We start from the raw sequence: 21466 nt of genomic DNA on the forward strand, positions 1-21466 counted from the left end.
AAGAGCTCAAATCAAGGTGATCAATTCTAAAATCACTTTCCTCTGCAAACACTCCTGCATTTCAACCATCTACCCAGCATTTTAGGGTTAAGACTCCTGGATTATAGCAAGTGCTTTATAAATATTGACATAATTATTTTATATATGCTTCTCTTGTATTCGTATCTCTTAACCTCCATAAATCCTAAATCTTACTACATAGCTAGTTATATTGCTGTGGGTCAGGTACTCTTATAAGTGACTTACATGTATTAATTTATTTAATCTTCCTAAGAACTTTTTATCCCCATAGTAATGAAGAGGAAGCTAAAGCTCATTGTGGTTAAATTTGATCAGTCATATACTCCTTTTAAAATATATTTTTATTGAGCACTCTTCACACACATACAGACCATACTGATATTGTGAGTCATTTATGGCTCACACTATCATCACATAGTTGGGCACTCATAACCATGATCACTTCTAGAACATTTGCATCACTCCAGAAAAAGAAAATACTCATACATCCCATATCCCTTATTCCTCTGTTCTAGTTTGCAAGCTGCTGGAATGTGACATACCAGAAACGGAATGGCTTTTAAAAAGGGAAGTTTACTAACTTGCAAGTTTACAGTTCTAAGGCCATGAAAATGTCCAAATTAAAGCAAGGCTCTGAAAATGTCCAAATTAAGGCACCAACAAGAGGTTGCCTTAACTCAAGAAAGGCTGATGTGCCAGTTTGATCTGTTGTGGACCCCAGACAAGCCATGCTCTTTAATCCTCATTCAATATTGCTGGGTGGGACTTTTCTGATTGTTTCTATAGAGATGTGACCCACCCAATTGTGGGTAGTAACTTTTGTGTCTCCACCCATTCAAGTTGGGGTTGTTTACTGGAGGCCTTTAGGAGGGAACCATTTTCGAAAAAGCCTTAGAACCATGAGAGCCCACACAGCCAGAGACTTTTGGAGATGAAGAAGGAAAATGCCTCTGGGGGAGTTTCATGAAACAAGAAGCATGGAGAAAAAGCCAGCAGATATTGTCATGGTCACCATGTGCTTTTCCAGTTGAGAAAGGAATCCCGAATGTCATCGGCATTCTTGAACCCAGGTATCTTTCCCTGGATGCCTTAGATTGGACATTTCTATAGCCATGCTTTAATTTGGACATTTTCACAGCCTTAGAACTGTAAACTTGCAACTTAATAAATGACCCTTTTTTAAAAATGGTTTTGCTTCTGGTATATCGCATTCCAGCAGCTTGAAAACTAGAAGAGCTGATGAGATAATCAACCCCACCCTGAATAGGTGGAGACACAACCCCATGGAAACCATCTAATCTAATCAAAAGTTACGACCCACAATTGGGTGGGTCACATCTCCATGGATAATCAAAAAACTCCTACCCGGCAATCCTGAATGAGGATTAAAGGACACGGCTTTCCTGGGGTCCACCACAGATTCAAACCAGGACATACCACTCTTTGGACCCCAAAAAGACATGTTTTTTCCAAATACAAAATACATTCATTCCATCACAATATCAGAAAGCCTTAAACCATTTCAATAACAATACAAACACAATACAAAGTTAGAAACAGTACAAAATCTCATCAAAGTTAGTTACAGGCATGGTCTGTCCTAAGGCAAAACTCTCCTCTGGCTCTGGACCTGTAAAACTCAGAAGCTATTTGCTGCCAACATAAAAAGGAAGGACAGTCACAGGATAAATATCCCCATTTCTGCAGGGAGAAATCTGAAGGAATGCAGGAGTCACCACCCCAAGCAGTTTTGAAAACCCTGCAAGGTAGGTGCCATTAGATTTCAAAGTCTGAGAGTCATTTATCTTCTGGGCTTTAGAAAGTGGCAGTCCCACCCTTTCCAAGGGCTTATGCAGCAGCTGGCCTCTCTTTGAATGCGACCTTAGGGGACATTAGGGAGAGCACCTTCTTCTTGGCTCCACCATCTCCAAGCATTGAACTGCATCCGGGCGCTTTGACATCTCCAGGCCACATGCTCAATTCCTCCAAGTGGTGACAGCCAGGCTCTTCCCAATCTTCAAGGAATGTGCTCCACCCTGTCCAAAGCCCGAGACAGCACAACTCTTCCACAGCAACAAAGGCCTGTCCTTTGCCTTCAGGGCAACCTCACCCTCTCCAAGTACTTGGGTGGGTTTGCTTTCCTGGCCTGACGTTTCCTGAATTCAGACCTCAGCCTCCATGGTTCTGTCTCTGAAGACATTTTACCTTCACTTTGTCCTTTTTTTTGAGTCTTTTAGTCCAGACTGACAGCACTTGAGTTTACACAGATCCCAAGCACTCTTGCTAGCTTTCTATGCAATATGTTTGGATCATGCCCATCAGACAAAAGGAGTTTCCACAAATCCTTCCTGGATAACTCCATCTCCCATCCTGGCTTTCTCTGAAACAGGTGCTTCCAACATTTGGTTAAATCCTCACATGTGGCATTATTCTGTGGGGTCTCCCTTCCTGGAAGCCCCAAATTTTCCAGACTATCAATTTCTGATTTCTTTATACCCAAGAGTTCAGTTCTCAACTTATCTCTTTCCTCTCCCATTTTACCATAACTTTCAAGGAGCAGTCAGACTGCATATTTCACATTTAGTTTGGAACTTTCTTCTGCTAAATATTCAAGTTCTTGGCTCTGAAGATCTGCCTTCCACCTAAAACCAACAGGCAATTTTATCAGGTTATCTGCCATTTTAAAATAAGGATTGCCTTCCTTCCAGTTTGCAATAACACATGCCTCATTCCTGACTAGAGCCTCATTAGAGGTATCTTTAGAGTCCATATTACAAACCCACATTCTCTTCAAAGCATTCTAGGCCTTCCCTATTAAGCTCCTCAAAACTTTCAGAATCTTCCCCTTACTATTTAAAAAGCCATTCCAACATATTTGGTATTTGCAAAATGTAGCACCCCACTTCTCTAGTACCAAATTCTGTTCTGGTTTGCAAGCTGCTGGAATGCAATACACCAGAAACAGAACAGCTTTTAAAAAGGGGAGTTTATTAAGTTGCAAGTTAACAGTTTAAAGGCCATGAAAATGTCCAAATTAAGGCAAGGCTCTGAAAGTGTCCAAATTAAGGCACCAAGAGGCTACCTTCATTCAAGAATGGCCAATGAAATTCAGAGTTTCTCTCTTAGCTGGAAGGGCACATGGCAAACATGGTGATGTCCGCTAGCTTTCTCTCCAGGCTTCCCGTTTCATGAAGCTCCCCTGGGGGTGTTTTCCTTCTTTTTTTTTACATTAATTTTTTAACTTCTTAAAAATATATAATAACAAAAAAACACAAACATTCTTATCATATAATCATTCCATTCTACATATATAATTAGTATTTTACAATATCATCATAGTTGCATATTCAAAATCATGATCATTTCTTATAACATTTGCATCAAATGAGAAAAAGAAACAAAAAGACAACAGAAAAAAATTCATACATATCATACCCCTTACCCCTCCCTTTAATTGATCACTAGCACGTCAAACTAAATTTATTTTAGCATTTGTTCCCCTTATTATTTATTTTTATTCCATATGTTCTACTTGTTCGTTGACAAGGTAGATAAAAGAAGCATAAGACTCAAGATTTTCCCAATCACACAGTCACATTGTGAAAGCTGTATCATTATACAATCATCTTCAAGAAACATGGCTACTGGAACACAGCTCTACATTTTCAGGCAGTTCCCTCCAGCCTCTCCACTACATCTTCACTAACAAGGTGATATCTATTTAATGCGTAAGAATAACCTCCAGGATAACCTCTCGACTCTGTTTGTAGTCTCTCAGCCATTGACACTTTATTTTGTCTCATTTCGCTTTTCCCGCTTTTGGTTGAGAGGTTTTCTGAATCCCTTGATGCTGAGTCCCAGCTCATTCTAGGATTTCTGTTCCATGTTGCCAGGAAGGTCCACACCCCTGGGAGTTGTGTCGCACATAGCCAGGGGGAGGGCAGTGAGTTTGCTTGTTGTGTTAGTTGGAGTGAGAGGCCACATCTGAGCAACAAAAGAGGTTCTCTTGGGTGTGACTCTTAGGCCTAATTTTAAGTAGGCTTGACCTATCCTTTATGGGACTAAGTTTCATATGAACAAACCCCAAGACTGGGAACTCAGCCTATTGCTTTGGTTGTCCGAACTGCTTGTGAGACTATCAAGAAATTTCCACTTGGGGAAGTCAAATTTTCTCCCTTTCTTATCATTCCCCCAAGGGGACTTTACAAATACCTTTTTACTCACTGTTCAAATCACTCCAGGATTTATTAGGGCATCATTCTGGACAAATCTACAAAATCTTATCCCTACTCAAGGTTCCATGTACTTAGGGTGTTCAATTAAGCTGTCCACATAAGTTATATTAGGAACTGCCCTATTCAAAATAGAAATTTTGTACCAAATAAACATTTTTTTCTTCAGTCTCACACATAAGTTGAAGTTTTAAAATATTAATTACCACCTATTTTCAACACCTTGCAGTAATGACATTCCTTTGTTCCTCCTCATGCAAAAAAATTTTTTAATTTGTACATTTAGTCACTATCATCATACACTCTAGGCATCCCTAGATCATTCCATCTTAGTCTTTATCATCTATCTTTCTTTCTGATTTCATTTGTGCCCCCAGACCTCCTCCTTCTATCATTCTCACATTCAGCTTCATTCAGTGTTCTAACACAATTGTATTACAGTTAGGTAGTACTGTGCTATCCATTTCTGAATTTTTACAATCAGTCCTGTTGCACAATCTGTATCCCTTCAGCTCCAATTACCCAATATCTTACCCTATTTCTATCTCCTGATGGTCTCTGTTACCAGTGAAATATTCTCAAGGTTTATTCACTAATGTCAGTTCATATCAGTGAGACCATACAGTATTTGTCCTTTTGTTTCTGGCTAATTTCATTCAGCATAATGTCCTTAAGGGCCATCCATGTTGTTACATACTTCATAACTCTATTCTGTCTTACAGCTGCATAATATTCCATCATATGTATATACCACAGCTTGTTTAGCCAGCCATCTGTTGATGGATATTTTGGCTGTTTTCATCTCTTCGCAATTGTAAATAATGCTGCTATAAACATTGGTGTGCAAATGTCTGTTTGTGTCCTTGCCTTCATGTCCTCTGAGTAGATACCTAGCAATGGTATTGCTGGGTCGTATGGCAATTCTATATTCAGCTTTTTGAGGAACCGCCAAACTGCCTTCCACAGTGGTTGTACCATTTGGCATTCCCACCAACAGTGGATATGTATGCCTCTTTCTCCACATCCTCTCCAGCACTTGCTGTTTTCTGTTTTATTGATAATGGCCATTCTGGTGGGCATGAGATGATATCTCATTGTGGTTTTGATTTGCATTTCCCTAATAGCCAGGGAAGCTGAGCATCTTTTCAGGTGGCTTTTGACCATTTGTATTTCCTTTTCTGAGAAGTGTCTGTTTAAGTCATTTACCCATTTTGTAATTGGGTTGTCTTTTTGTTGTTCAGTTGAACAGTCTCTTTATATATTCCGAACACTAGGCTTTATCTGATATATTGTTTCCAAATATTGTCTCCCATTGTGTAGGCTGTTTCTTTACTTTTTTGACGAAGTTCTTTGATGCACAAAAGTGTTTAATTTTGAGGAGTTCCCATTTCTTTCTTTCTTTCTTTCTTCAATGCTCGTGCTTTGGGTGTAAGGTCTAGGAAATCATCTCCTGTTATAAGATTTATAAGATATTTCCCTACATTTTCTTCTAACCGTTTTATGCTCTTAGATCTAATGTTTAGGTCTTTGATTCATTTTGAGTTAATTTTTGTATAGGGTGTGAGATATGGACCCTCTTTCATTATTTTGCCTATGGATATCCAGTTCTCTAGGCACCATTTATTGAAGAGACTGTTCTGTCTCAGGTGAATTGGTTTGACTACCTTATCAAAGATCAGTTGTCCAGAGATGAGAGGGTCTATATCTGAATACTCTATTCGATTCTATTGGTCAGTATATCTATCTTTATGCCAGTATCATGCTGTTTTGACCACTGTAGCTTCGTAATATGCCTTAAAGTCAGGTAGTGTGAGACCTCTGACTTCATTTTTCTTTCTCAGGATACTTTTAGCTATTCGGGGCACCTTGTCCTTCCAGATAAATTTGCTTATTGGTTTTTCTATTTCTGAAAAGTAAGTTGTTGGGATTTTGGTTGGTATTGTGTTGAATCTGTAAATAAATTAAAGTAGAACTGACATCTTAACTATATTGAGTTTTCCAATCCATGAACACAGTATGCCCTTCCATTTATTTAGGTCTTCTGTGATTTCTTTTAACAATTTCTTGTAGTTTTCTTTGTATAGGTCTTTTGTTTCTTTAGTTAAATTTATTCCTAAATATTTTATTCTTTTGGTTGCAATTGTAAATGGAATTCGTTTCTTGATTTCCCCCTCATATTGTTCATTAGTAGTATTTAGAAACACTACACATTTTTGAGTGTTGATTTTGTAACCTGCCATTTTGCTGTACTCATTTATTAGCTCTAGTAGTTTTCCTGTGGATTTTTGGGGGTTTTCAACATATAGTACATATCATCTGCAAACAGTGAGAATTTTACTTGTTTCTTTCCAATTTTGATGCCTAGTATTTCTTTTTCTCATCTAATTGCTCTGGCTAGAACTTCCAACACAATGTTGAATAACAGTGGTGATAGTAGACATCCTTGCCTTGTTCCTGATCTTAGGGGGAAAGTTTTCAGTTTTTCCCCAGTGTTAGCTGTAGGTTTTTCATATATTCCCTTTATCATGTTCAGGAAGTTTCCTTCTACTTCTATCCTTCGACGTGTTTTCAACAGGAAAGGATGTTGAATTTTGTCAAATGCCTTTTCTGCATCAATTGAGATGATCATGTGATTTACTGATTTGATTTGTTGATATGGTGTATTACATTAATTGATTTGCTTATGTTGAACCATCCTTGCGTACCTGAGATGAATCCTACTTGGTCATGGTGTATATTTCTTGTAATGTGCTGCTGGATTCGAATGCAAAAATTTTGTTGCGGATTTTTGTATCTACATTCATTAGAGATATTGGTCTGTAGTTTTCTTTTCTTGTAATATCTTTGTCTGGCTTTGGTATGAGGGTGTTGTTGGCTTCATAGAACGAGTTAGGTAGCTTTCTCTCCTCTTCAATTTTTTGAAGAAGTTTGAGCAGGATCGGTACTAATTCTTCCTGGAATGTTTGGTAGAATTCACATGTGAAGCCATCTGGTCCTGGACTTTTCTTGTTGGGGAGCTTCTTAATGACTGATTCAATTTCTTTACTTGTGATTGGTTTGTTGAGGTAATCTATTTCTTCCCGAGTCAATGTTGGTTGTTCATGCCTTTCTAGAAAGTTGTCCTTTTCATCTACATTGTTGAGTTTATTAGTATAAAGTCGTTCACAGTATCTTTGCATTACTTCCTTTATTTCTGTGGGGTCAGTGGTTATGTCTCTTCTTCCATTTCTGATTTTATTTATTTGCATCCTCTCTCTTCTTCTTTTTGTCAACCTCACTAAGTGTCCATCGACTTAAGTGATTTTCTCACAGAACCAACTTCTGGTTTTGTTGATTTTTTCAATTGTTTTCATGTTCTCAATTTCATTTATTTCTGCTCTAATCTTCATTATTTCTTTCCTTTTGCTTGCTTTGGGGTTAGTTTGTTCTTCTTTCTCTAGTTCTTCCAAGTGGACAGCTAATTACTCGATTTCTGCCCTTTCTTCTCTTTTTGATATAGGGATTTAGGGCAATAAATTTCCCTCTTAGCACTGCTTTTGCTGCCTCCCATAAATTTTGATATGTTGTGTTTTCATTTTCATTTGCCTGAAGATATTTACTGATTTCTCTTGTAATTTCTTCCTTGACCCACTTTTAAGAGTGTGTTGTTGAGCCTCCACATATTTGTGAATTGTCTGGTACTCTGTCTATTATTGATTTCCAACTTCATTCCTTTATGATCTGAGAAAGTGCTTTGTATAATTTCAATCTTTTTAAATTTATTGAGACTTGCTTTGTGACCCAGCATATGTTCTATCCTTGATAGGATATCCTTGAGAATGATCCATGAGCACTTGAGAAAACGGTGTATCCTGCTGTTGTGGGGTGTAATGTTCTATAAATGTCTGTTAAGTAATTGAATAAGTATTATTCAAATTCTGTTTCTTTATTGATCCTCTGTCCAGATCAACAGACAGATGTTCTGTTCATTGATGAAAGTGGGGAATTGAAGTCTCCAACTGTTATGGTAGATGTGTCTATTTCTCTTTTCAGTGTTTGCCTCATGTATTTTGGAGCATTCTGGCTTGGTGCATAAATATTTATGAATGTTATGTCTTCTTGTTAAATTGTTTCTTTTATTAATACACAGTGTCGTTCTTTGTCTCTTTTAACTGTTTTACATTTGAAGTCTAATTTGTTGGAGATTAGTATAGCTACTCCTGCTCTTTCCTGATTGTTATTTGCGTGAAATATCTTTTCCCAACCTTTCACTTTCAACCTATGTTTATCCTTGGGTCTCAGATGTGCTTCCTGTAGACAGCATATAGATGGGTCCTGTTTTTTAATCCATTCTGCCAATCTATGTCTTTTGATTGGAGAGTTTAATCCATTACCATTTAGTGTTATTACTGTATGGGTAGTACTTTCTTCTACCATTTTTCCTTTTGGATTTTATATGTCATGTCTAATTTTTCTTGTTTTTATCTTTACTGATAGTCTTCATTTCTACACTCTTCTCCATACCTGTCTCTCTCTTGTCTTTTCGTACCTGCCTCTAGTGTTCTCTTCAGTATTTCTTGCAGAGCTGGTCTCTTGGTCACAAATTCTCTCAGTGATTTTATGTCTGAAAATGTTATAATTTTTCCCTCATTTCTGAAGGACAATTTTGCTGGATATAGAATTCTTAGTTGGTAGTTTTTCTCTGTTAGTAATTTAAATATATCATCCCACTGTGTTCTCGCCTCCGCGATTTCTGCTGAGAAGTCTACATATAGTCTTATTGCCTTCCCTTGTATGTAATGGATTGCTTTTCTCTTGCTGCTTTCAAGATTCTCTCTTTCTCTTTCACCTCTGACATTCTGATTAGTAAGTATCTTAGAGTATGTCTATTTGGATCTATTCTGTTTGGGGTATGCTGCACTTTTGGATCTGTAGTTTTAAGTCTTTCATAAGAGTTAGGAAATTTTCAGTGATAATTTCCTCCATTAGTTTTTCTCCTCCTTTTCCCTTCTCTTCTCCTTCTGGGACACCCACAAGTATATCCGTGTGCTTCATGTTGTCATTCAGTTCTCTGAGTCCCTGCTCATATTTTTCCATTCTTTTCCCTATATTTTCTTTTGCTTGTCAGACTTCAGACGTTCTATTCTCCAGTTCACTAATCCTATCTTCTGCCTCTTGAAATCTGACATTGTAGGTTTCCATTGTTTTTTTCATCTCTTCTACTGTGCTTTTCATTTCCATAAGTTCTGTGATTTGTTTTTACAGACTCTCGATTTCTTCTTTTTGTTCATTCCTTGCCTTCTTTATATCCTCCCTCAATTCATTGATTTGATTTTTGATGAGGTTTTTCCATGTCTGTTTGAACATTCTAAATTAATTGTTTCAACTCCTGTCTCTCATTTGAATTGTTGGTTTGTTCCTTTGACTGGGCCATATCTTCAATTTTCCTAGTGTGATTCTCTATTTTTTGCTGGCTTCTAGGCATTTAATTACCTTAATTAGTTTATTCTGGAGATTGTTTTCACTTCTTTTACCTAGGATTTTCTTGCTGGATGACTTTGTTGTCTATCTGTTCTTTGATTTCAGTTCAGCTTATTCTGGACCACTAGCTTAGGCTCGTTTAACAGAGCAGAATTTTTCAGTTCTTTTTTTTTGTTTCTTGCCCTGCCTGTATGGTACCTTTTTCCTCCACCCTTAGGAGAGTCTACTTAGGTATTATAGACCCAGCCAGATTATCCCAGACCAAACTGGCCTCCTATCAGGAGGAAAGAGTCACCTGTGTCAGTTTTCCCTGAGGGTGAGACCCAGCAGGTTGAAAGACTTTCCTATGAAGTCTCTGAACTCTGTGTTTTTCCTATCCTGCCCAGTATGTGGCACTTTTCTGCCTGCATGTTCCACCAGTATAAGGTGATGTGGTACCTTTAACTTCAGCAGACTCTCCCTCTGGGGGCATGGTGGAGACAGAGGAGAGGTTGTAGGCTGGCTTTAATAGCTTTAATTTTTCTAACCCTGGGGTCTGAATTCCTTGAGGGAGGGATTCCACCTGAGCTGGGCTCTACCCCTCTCCTGAGGAAGGCACAGACTCCAGACCAAGCTCTCAAACAAGCTTGTTTCTGCCTATGCTTGGGGCAGCTGCAGCCTGAGAAGCCCTGCTGCTGTATCCAAAGGCAGTCACGCCTTTGTAGAAACACAGCCACAAAGAGGAAAGAGAAAAATATTTCTCAGAGCAGGATCCCCGTTTCTCAGTTTTACCAATCAAGAGCATAAATAAGTTGGTATGTTGCTTTGTGTACCTTCAGATTCTATGTGCCCCCTCCTTTTCTTCAGGGCCCAGACCCTTTCAAATATTATGTGCTATCCCATCCCCAAAACCTCTGTTTTGTTTTTTCTTTTTTCTTTTTCTGTCAGCCCTGCCCCTTGGCAGGGCAAAAATCAGCAACCTCTGCTTTGATGTGGTTCAGCTGAGCCGGGGGCCTATTCTTAGCAGTCAGAATTTGTGAATTAATTCAACAATTGGAGCTTAGTTGTGCTCAGCACCTGCTGCTGGTGAAGTCCCTTTCCTTTCCCCTCTGGGAATCAGCCTGTGGGGGAGGGGCACTAGCTGCCACGGCTTGGGGCACTCATGGTTCTGGGGCGGGGGGGCTTGCAGCCAGTCCAGCTGCTCCAGATAGGGGTATGCTGTGTGTCCGGTCACTGATGTGGGCCCTGCAGTTGTTCTGTACTGTTCCTGGCTATTTAGTAGCTGTTCTAGAGGATGAAATAAATCCCACACCTCACTAAGCCACCATCTTGGCACTCTTTCCAGTGTTTTCCTTCTTCATCTCCGAAGGTCTCTGGCTGTGTGGGCCCTCATGGCTCTAAAGTTTTCTATAAAATGGTTCCCTCTTAAAGGGCTCTAGTAAGAAATCCCACCATGAATTGGTGAAGACATATCTCCATGGAAACCATCTGTTTTAGTTTGCTAGCTGCCAGAATGCAATATACCAGAAATGGAACAGCTTTTAAAAAGGGGAATTTAATAAGTTACAAATTTACAGTTCTAAAGCTGAGATAATGTCCCAATTAAAGCAAGTCTATAGAAATGTCTGATCTGAGGTATCCAGGGAAAGATACCTGGGTTTAAGAAGGCTGATGAGGTTCAGGGTTTCTCTCTCAGTTGGAAGGGCACATGGCAAACATGGTGATGTCACAGTATCTGCCAGGTTCCTCTCCAGACCTCTGGTTTCATGAAGCTCCCTGGCGGCATTCTCCTTCTCCATTTCTAAAGGTTGCTGGCTGGTAGACTCTGTGGTTCTCTCATTATTCTTCTGACTTTGTTCTGTTGCTCTCCTGCCATTCTGAAGCTTTCTCCAAAATGTCTCCTGTTTTATAGGATTCCAGTGAACAAATCAAGACCCATGTAGAATAGGTGGAGACACATCTCCATCTGATTAAATTTAATACCCACAAATGATTGAGTCACACCTCCATGTAGATAACCTAATCAAACCTCCAACCTAGAGTACTGAATAGGGATTAGAAGAAAACATTGCTCCCACAAGACTGATTAGGATTAAAACACGGCTTTTCTAAGGTACATAAATCCTTTCAAACCAGCACGTTATCTAATCAAAAGTGACAACACACAATTGTGTGGGTCACATTTCCATGGAAAATCAAAAAGCTCCCATTTAGAAATATTGAATTAGGATTAAAGGATGTGGCTTTTCTGGAATACACAACAGATGCAAACAGCACTACTTCCCTCTCATTGACCATCATTATTTCAATCTACCCAATTTTTTTACCTTTCATCCCCCCCAGTACATATTTATTTTTTCATTCCTATTCCTTTACTCATCTGTCCATACCCTGCACAAAAGAACATCAGATAGAAGATTCTCACAATCACACAGTCACACTAAAAGATACATCATTATACAATTGTCTTCAAGAATCAAGGCTACTAGAATGCAGCTCAATAGTTTCAGGTACTTCTCTCCAGCTACTCTAATACATCATAAACTAAGAAGGGGTATCTATATAATGCATAAGAGTAGCCTCCAGGATAATCTCTCAATTCTGTTTGAAATCTCTCAGCCACTGAAACTTTATTTTGCTCATTTCTTTCTTTCCTCCTTTGGTCAAGAAGGCTTTCTCAATCCCATGATGCCATCTCAGGAATTCTGTTCCACATTGCTAGGGAGATTTGCGTCCCTGGGAGTCATGTCCCACATAGCGGGGGAGGGCAGTGAGTTCACCTGCTGAATTGGCAGGAACAAAAGAGGTTCTCTGGGGATGAACTTATAGGCATAATTATAAGTAGGCTTGGCTTTTCCTTTGCATGAATAAGTTGGATAGGGGAGAACCTCAAGATTGAGGGCTCATCAAACAGAGCCGAGAGATTATCCTGGAGGTTATTCTTATGCATTATATAGATATCCCTTCTTAGTTTATGATTATTAGAGTAGCTGGAGGGAAGCACCTGAAACAGTTGTGCAGTATTCCAGGAATCTTGATTCTTGAAGATGGTTATATAACAATATAGCTTTTACAATGTGACCGTGTGATTGTGAAAACCTTGTGTCTGATGCCTCTTTTATTCAGGGTATGGACAGATGAATAATGGAATAGGGATAAAAATAAATAAATGAGAGGGAGATAACAGGTAAAATAAATTTGGGAGATTGAAATACAGGTGGTTAAAGAGAGGGAGGGGCAAGGGGTATGGGATGTATGAGCTTTTCATATTTCTTTTTCTGGAGTGATACAAATGTTCTAAAATGATCATGGTGATTGTGGTTTGAAATGATGTATGTACCCTAGAAAAGCCATGTTTTAATCCTAATCACTTTTTGTAAAGGCAGCAGTGTCTTCTAATCCTTATTCAGCATTGTATGTTTGAAACTGTAATCAGATCATCTACCTGAAGATGTGATTTAATCAAGAGTGGTCATTAAGCTGGATTAGGTAATTATATGTCTCCACCCATTTGGGTGGGTCTTGATTAGTTTCTGAAGTCCTATAAAAGAGGAAACATTTTGGAGAATGAGAGAGATTCAGAGAGAGCAGAGCAGAACGACATAGCCATGAGAAGCAGAGTCCACCAGCCAGTGACCTTTGGAGATGAAGAAGAAAAATGCCTCCTGGGAAGCTTCACGAAGCAGGGAGCCAGCAGAAGAAGCTAGCAGATGATGTCATGTTCACCATGTACCTTTCCAGATGAGAGAGAAACTGACTGTGTTCGCCACGTGCCCTTTCACTTGACAGAGAAACCCTGAACTTCATCGGCCTTCTGGAACCAAGGTATCTTTCCCTGGATGCCTTAGATTGGACACTTGCATAGACTTGTTTTAATTGGGACATTTGCTTGGTCTTAGAACTGTAAACTAGCTACTTATTAAATTCCCCTTTTTAAAAGTCATTCTATTTCTGGTATATTACATTCCAGCAGCTAGCAAACTAGAATAGTGATGAATACACAACTATGTAATGATATTGTGAGCCACTGATTTTGTACACCATATACGCACTGTATATATGTGAAGATTTGTCAATAAAACTAAAAAAAAAAAAAAATAGGTTCAGCCTATTTGATTTGGTTGTCCCCATTGCTCGTAAGAATATCAGGAATTCCCCAGATAGGGAAGTTGAATGTTTCCTTGTTTAAAACTGTTTTAAGCTTTTATTGAGCTCACCTTAGCCTTGGGCTCAGATGGACAAGAGCTCATTATAGGCCAAGCTGTAGAGGCTGAACTGCAAAATGGCAGCAACATCTCTTGACAGATCAAGTAAGAGTTCTGAACCACGTAAAACAGCAAAGAATCCTGGTGTCTTTCTTCACCCATCTTAATTACTCAAATTTAAAAAGTAAGACCTGTAAGAGTCAGAATTGTTCTTAACAGACGTTGGTTCTTACTGGATCTGGAATATTATTAGAAAGAATATCATTACATTAACTAATCTATAACTAAAATCTATCTGTGGGAGACAATTTTCTAATTTCAATTGCTTTATCAAATAATTTTACTCTGTAATTCTTTTCTGCAGTTATTGTGGAAACATTTCAGTTCATTTATGCTCTATATTACAACAAACTCACAAGTACCAAACCAGGCATTCTATGGGAATAAGAATAAGGTTTTCCTATGGCCACAGTTTGAATGTGGTTAACAGTTGCTTTGAAAATTTTCAAGGCCCATATCGTCTCACAGTGTTCCAAGCTACAGAGCTTTAGGTGATTGATCCTGAAAACACAGGTATGAAAATGTTGTTCAAGCAAATCTTTGTTTTGTTTGCAGGACCCAGTGTAAGGTTTTCTTCATGTGGAAATGACATTATCTTCATGAAGGTAAACATTCTAGTTTTCACAACAACAACAACAAGGCAACAACTAAAACACACAGCATTTACAATGGGCCAGGCATAGTTATGAAAGTTTTATTTTATGTTTTAACTCATTTATTATTCCAAAGAACCCCATGAGGTAGGTACTATTATCATTCTAATTTTACAGATGGGTAACTAGAGGCATAGAGAGACTAACTAAAACCTAGAAGTGGCAGAGCAGGGATTCAAACTCAAGTAGCCTGGTTCCAGAGTCTGGGCTCTTAATTCTGCCAGTCAGCCTCTTTTGGGACACCAACCATAGAAACTGCTCTGTTTTTAGAACAGGTAAACTTATTCACAGTGAAAAACAAAGATTACCAGCCCTCCAGACCCCTGGAGAAAGTATAATTTCAAACTGTCAATTCCTATAGAAAAATCTATCTGAAAAAATAAATGATTAGAAGACATTATCTGAAGGTCATGTAATTATTTACTCTTTAGGTACTCCAGATTCTTTCTGGGTCTAAGTGGATCTCTAACATCTACATAATTCAGCCATATCATCACAGTCTCTCTTAGCATTATTTTCACCTGGTATGACCTAGGTCAAGTTTCAGTGGTACAATGAATGGTGGTGTTTTAAAGGACTCTGGAAGTGACTCCATTTTGGAATGGGGATGTGGCTGTACCTAAGCTCAGGTGCCCATAATACTGGTGGTCTCTTTCCTTGGTAGGGGAAACTGAAATGTTCCACAGACTCCAAGCTCCCTAGGTGCTGCACAGCTGGTATTACAAGACAACTCCAAAAAATGACTGGAACTCCAAATCCAGTTTGATTAGTGCCAAGCAGTCTGTTTATTGTCTTAATGACCAGGCCACTTTCACATTTGAGCTACAAGAAGGTAAAGAGTTAGTGGGGAGGAGGGGTACCTTCATTGGGTCACAGACTCATATTGTAAGCCTGGTGTGCTCACGCCCTGAAATGCTACTCTGAACGATGATGGGATGGACAGGAGGACTCATGCCTTTGCTTCTCTTCTTGCTGTCCCTAGTCCTGTGAGGTTTCCCTTTCCCCAGTAAAATCTATTCTTTATCCATGCATTGGGATATGAGAGAATTCATCTTGAACACAGGTTCATGACATGAGGAGACCCAGTTTGATCAATCCTGAATGAGAGATGTCCATTGGTGTTGAAGAGCAGCCATGTGGAATTGTTTACTGCCTCTATTAAAGGAAGGTGATCAAGAATTTTAGTATCCCGTCTCTCCCAGTGCTCCCTGTATGAAGTCCCATGTACAAGTACCTTAGAATTAAGTGTTAAGACAAGCTTAATTCTCTCTTAGGAATTGATATCGTTCCTGTTTTCTGAATATGTGAATGTGATAACTGATTCTGTTTCTCTTTCATCTTTGGCTACAGGAAATTTAAAGTCAAATTTGAAACTTATCTATAGCAATTAACTTAGTTTCATGGCTTTAAATATTTGTGTTTTTCTTTATTTTCCTTGACCATATTCTTGATTGTGTAAACTATAAAAGATACAAGGACGAAAAGAAAGACAGAAAGGAAAGAAGGAAGGGGAGGAGAAGGAAGGGAGTGAGGGAAACAGGGCCAATCCAGACAAGCATGTATGCAACAAGCCCGTTCTAGCAGCCTGACACCTACCAAGGGTGCTGGCTAAGATGCCAGCACAAGTCAGGCCTGGAAAATATCTCATTTTATAATCACCCATCCTTTTGGAGCTCTGAGTCACAGCAGCTATTTTCTGACAAGACCAAATCTCCGGCACTGTCCACAAACAGCACTGTCAAAGAAGCCATGAAAAGCAACACTGGATATGATGCTGTTTTATGCATCACTGACAAAATTACCTGTGCACATCAAACACAGACATTTTATTTCTGGTGCCTGTCTTAAGAGGCAGAAAGAAGACAGCTTGAGCCCTCCCTTCTCCCTGATACCAGGTGGAATTTGAAACACTGGCAGCTAAAAAATAAATCACCATCTGACTTGTAAACAAAAGGAAGGTGTTATAACAAAATTAAGGTGTTAGAAAGAGCAGATACTCCAGATGCCACAATACTGTTCTTAGAGAATTACATTCTAAATATAGTAGCACTTTCAAGGTTAAACTTTACAGCCAGAAGTAGTGTTAGTCAATTATTAGGTCACATTAGAAAAAATTTTATTTATGGTAGGGGACATTTACATTTAAATGACTCAAAGCTGTCAGTCCTGTTAAGGCCAATCACTAAATGAAGTCAGATAAAAAAGAGTCCTGCTACATGTGCCCACATCCAACATCAGTGAAGGCCGAGTGGATATAGGCATCACCCTCTTCCAAACCACCTGCCACCAACTCCATTCCTAACAATCTTTAGGTGAGGGGCCTGGCAAGGCAGCAAGACCACCGAATGTGTACACTGAGATCTGGAACTAGCCCAGAAATGAGAGGGTTGGGGGAAGGTAACATGATTCGGTTCGAAAGACAGGGGCACAGCGGGATATCCTCCCTGCACAGGACTTGAGGAAAGCCTTCTGAGAGAAGGGAATAGACAAGTGTAAGATGCCTGTTGGTGGCAAGGGACTATATGGTGACTCTTTAGGGAGGCCTAGTTCGTAGCAGGAGGGTCTATGTGGTTCCCAGAGAGAATGAAGTAGAGATGGAGATTAATGATTAGGAATGAGTCGAGGCTAAAAGTAGAGAGGTCAGAGGAATTTTCAGGCTTCTTTCTTAAGAGTCTAGATCATCTATCCTATCAAAAAAGTTGGGAAAGAGGCAGATGTTTCAGGTAGAGAGATTTTCTAGGAATAGAGTATACATTTGGCTGATTGTTCTGGGTGCATGTCCTGCAAGCCTGAATGCAGCAGAAGACGGTGAGATGAGGCACTTTAACAGCACGAGACTGTGACAAAGTGTGGAATTTAGATTCTCTTTAAAATTTTCTGACATTTTCCTGGGTGATACATATAGGCATTCAATTGCTATTTCGGGGCCAGACTGAAAACAAGTGAAACTTCTGGAATAAGATATGGAACACTGTTGTTACCGACACCATCTTTGGAATCAGGTAAACCTGAATTTTGACATGCAGCTCTGCAATTCTTCCACTTTTCTCTGTGTACCATACCGTATGTGAGAAAATATCGGTAAAACACTTAGGACAGTCCCAACACATAATAATGGATTAAATAATGGTTGCTATAAACAATAAAAATGATAACAAATTAAATATTCAATACTTTATGTTTATCTGGGTACTGATACTACATTTTACCTGGGTATTCTTTGCACTGCCAAAGTGATGACAAATAATAAAACAAAATATGCCAAAGATAGTGGCTGCCTTCTGGCTACAATGCTGAAATCTGAAACTTGTAATTAAGAATTTAGAAACCTCAGTGAAATGTTTATTTCAGGGGATGGATTAGGTGACCCAGATTCACAAATGGAAAGAAAGGATAGAACACATCTGGGGTTCTGGTGCTAATAGTGCTAAAAATGGAAGCTGCAGAGATGGCCTTCTCTCAGTTCTACAAACAGTCAGACCCAGAGCGCTGAAATCTCAAGTAGCAGTTGATACAATACAAATCACAGATGCAGAAAACCCTCACCACTCTTATAACTAAAATCAACTGACATAAACATTATATCCAAGCATTATTGTTTCCTTCTTCTAGTGCCTCTAATGCTAACAGATTTAACATAACACAGTCCATATTTGCTGACATTTTGCAATGCTTTCATTAAACCTAGATGGTAATGACGCTTCCAGCAGACCAGACTATGGACATAATTCAGAGATAAAGCTGTTCACTCAAGAGTGAAGGTAGGGGCGGGCCACGATGGCTCAGCAGGCAAGGATGCTTGCCTGCCATGCCAGAGGACCCGGGTTCACTTCCCGGTGCCTGCCCATGTAAAAAAAAAAAAAAATAGTGAAGGTAGTAGTGCCTGTCTGCAAGCAGGGGTCTGTGTCCCTGAGCTGGTGAAGGGCATGAGGTCCCTTTTCTGTCCTTTGACTCACAAAGTTCTGCATTGCTTTCGGGCCCCTGTCAGGTAGAGTGAAAGGTAAACACTTAGGGGAAAATGCCATGCTTGCTGAGGGATGAACAGTCATATGGTCTAAGCATCTCAGACACATGTATCTCATGTGGAAATAAAAATCACCCAGGGGCAAATCATTTGATGTCAGCTGCTTTCTGAAGCAGTATTCTGTTCCGGGGGAAGAAAAGAATACTGTTGTCTGAGAAGCTCTAATGTAGGTAGTAAAATGTAAATGTATGCAAGAAGTTTTCTGGCTTAATTAAATAGTTCACTAATATTATGGTCAAGAACAAAGTGACCTGCAGGGGATGTGGGAGGACTGAGTGGTGTGGGAGAGAGAGTACTTACTGATTCTGAACTCCTTATTGAGGAGACCAATGAGCAAGAGCCAAGATCTAGCAAGATGCAACCACTAGATGATGCCTATTCTTTGTCACAGAGCAGACAGGAAGAAATGTGGTGAGTATTAAGAAGGGTGGGCTCTTCCACTGCAGCTGCTCAGGACTAATTTCAGAGAAGAGCAAAGAACTAGGTCTCTAACAATTTTTTGCAGGTAAGCAAAGTAGAGGGCCTATAATTAGGTTATTAGAACAAAGATCACTTTGTACTAATTTATACCTCTCTAGGAAGGTAAGCTTTCCTGCATAGGTAAGCTTTCCAAAGTTAATTCTCTGCACCTGACAAATGCAGAGAAGCTGGCTAGGGTGTTTCTGAACATGGTTTCAGGGGTGAAGCAGTAGCATGTATTTAACAACTCTCCTCTTTTCAAAAGATGGGACCAAAAATATTTTGTTGTAGACCAGGTTCAGATTTGAACCCAAGAATACACCATGCTTTCATTTTATTTCTTCATCTCTTAAGCCTAAACTGCATAAAAATAGTCCCAATTTCCTGACAACAGAGAAAGTGCTAGGATTAAATTCAACAGAGTTCTGTAGATTCAATATAGCTGTAGGCATTTACAAGTCTGTTGGGATTTTTCACTTAATTCAAGTTATGGAGAATGGTACATAGCCAAGATATGATTATTTATATATATGTGCCTGAGAGCCTTGAGAGCCAAGCAGCCATCTGCAGGAAAAAGACAGGGCTAACAGAATTCAAGGAGAAAAGGACATAAAGTTGTAGAATGAAAAGACTTCCGTCACTAGAAAAACTTAAATTCAAGAATTAAAGTCCCTGTGAAAAAGCTGAGAAATAGCTGGATGTGACCTACTGGTGGGTCACGAAATCACCTTAGTGGGTTAAAACAATCAAATGCAACAGAAGAGAAATGTCAGAGAAAATCACAAGAAATGAAGACAATTACTGTTTCACGAAACACATGTGGCTGTGTGTGATGTTTCAGTGTGTTCGAATGTTTGCATCCAAGTGTTTGCCACATTGTAATATGAAATATCTCTTACTGTGAATCATGGCCAAAAGTCTGAAACCTATTTAAACTGACATTGCCTCAGATAAAGTTAGGTATAGAAAATGTAGGACTTTATTATGTATTTCTGATTCCATAAATAGCTACTACAAGTGTCAACACTAAAACTTTAAATTCTCTTTTGGAGATTCTTCTACTGATGTGAGGATTGTGAGTTGACAGAAAACTCCCATCTCAATAGGCTTAAAACGGAATTGGTCTTGTCTGAAACCTACCTTCGGAACGTGTATCTCCATATTGTGATGTAATTTTAAGAGTGTTTGGATAAAGACCAACCTGTATCAGCAAACAGGAACATAAACACTATCTTAATACATACAGATGCAATTCACTAAACATAAGAACCGAAACTATCAGACATAATAGCTGTGCCAGTTTGAATCTGTGGTGGACCCCAGAAAAGCCATGTTCTTTAATCCTCATTCAATATTGCTGTCTGGGAGAATTTTGATTGTTCCCATGGAGATATGACCCACTCAGTTGTGGGTGGTAACTTTTGATCAGATAGCTTCCATGGAATTGTGACTCTACCTATTAACCCTTTAAAAGAGGAAGCATTTTGCAGAGAGTTCCTTTTTAGAGTCCTAAAAGTGATGAGAGTCAGAGCCCACACTGCCAGAAACCTTTGGAGATAAAGAAGGAAAACGTCCCTGGGGGAGCTTCATGAAACAAGGAGCCAGGAGAGAAAGCTAGCAGACCGTCACCATGTTTGTTATGTATCTTCCCAGTTAAGAGAGAAACCCTGAACTCATCAGCCTTTCTTGAGTGAAGGTAACCTCTTGTTGGTGCCTTAGTTTGGACATATTTACAGACTTGCTTTAACTTGGAGATTTTCACAGCTGTAGAACTGTAAACGTGTAACTTATTATATTCCCCTTTTTAAAAGCCATTCCATTTCTGGTATATTACATTCCAGCAGCTAACAAACTAGAACAATAGTCTAATTTAATACAGCAAATTCCAAATCATGGGTTTTCCCACACCTTTTTCAGTAATTGGTTATCAATATCATTCAATATAATAACTGATTCAGTTAAGCTGGGCTACATTTCATCATCCAGCTGGAACTGTTTTATCATCATCTTACTCAAAATAAAAGACTCTACAGGAGTTTTATGAAGGTTGTTTTTAGGGTGCCGACAGAGGATGCTGATTAGTGACCTCAGGATCTCATAATCTTTCATCTCTTCCATATGCGTAGTACTTCAGAACGCTAAGGCTTCAACAAATTACTTATAAACTGTTTAAAAGATTCGAGCTCATTTTAGATATCCAAAGAAGGTATCTAAAAGCACTAATGATGCCACCTTAAGTTTTTCTGATACCCATCTCTGCACAGATTGGCAGTGGTCCTTGATTTGGGAAAAAATATAATTCAGATTCATATGTTAGCACTAAAAATAAAAGCATCTTTTATTTGCCCAATTGCAAATTGGCAATATAAAGCA

General features: G+C 39.0%; 1 protein-coding gene across 1 annotated transcript in view; it reads right to left on the bottom strand.

Moving 5' to 3' along the window:
- COG5 (component of oligomeric golgi complex 5) overlaps positions 1-21466 on the bottom strand; it is a 429771-nt gene that overhangs the window by 15822 nt on the left and 392483 nt on the right. The window lies entirely within an intron of this gene.

This window comes from Tamandua tetradactyla, chromosome 1, assembly GCF_023851605.1.
Source record: "Tamandua tetradactyla isolate mTamTet1 chromosome 1, mTamTet1.pri, whole genome shotgun sequence".
Classification (NCBI taxonomy): Eukaryota; Metazoa; Chordata; class Mammalia; order Pilosa; family Myrmecophagidae; genus Tamandua; species Tamandua tetradactyla.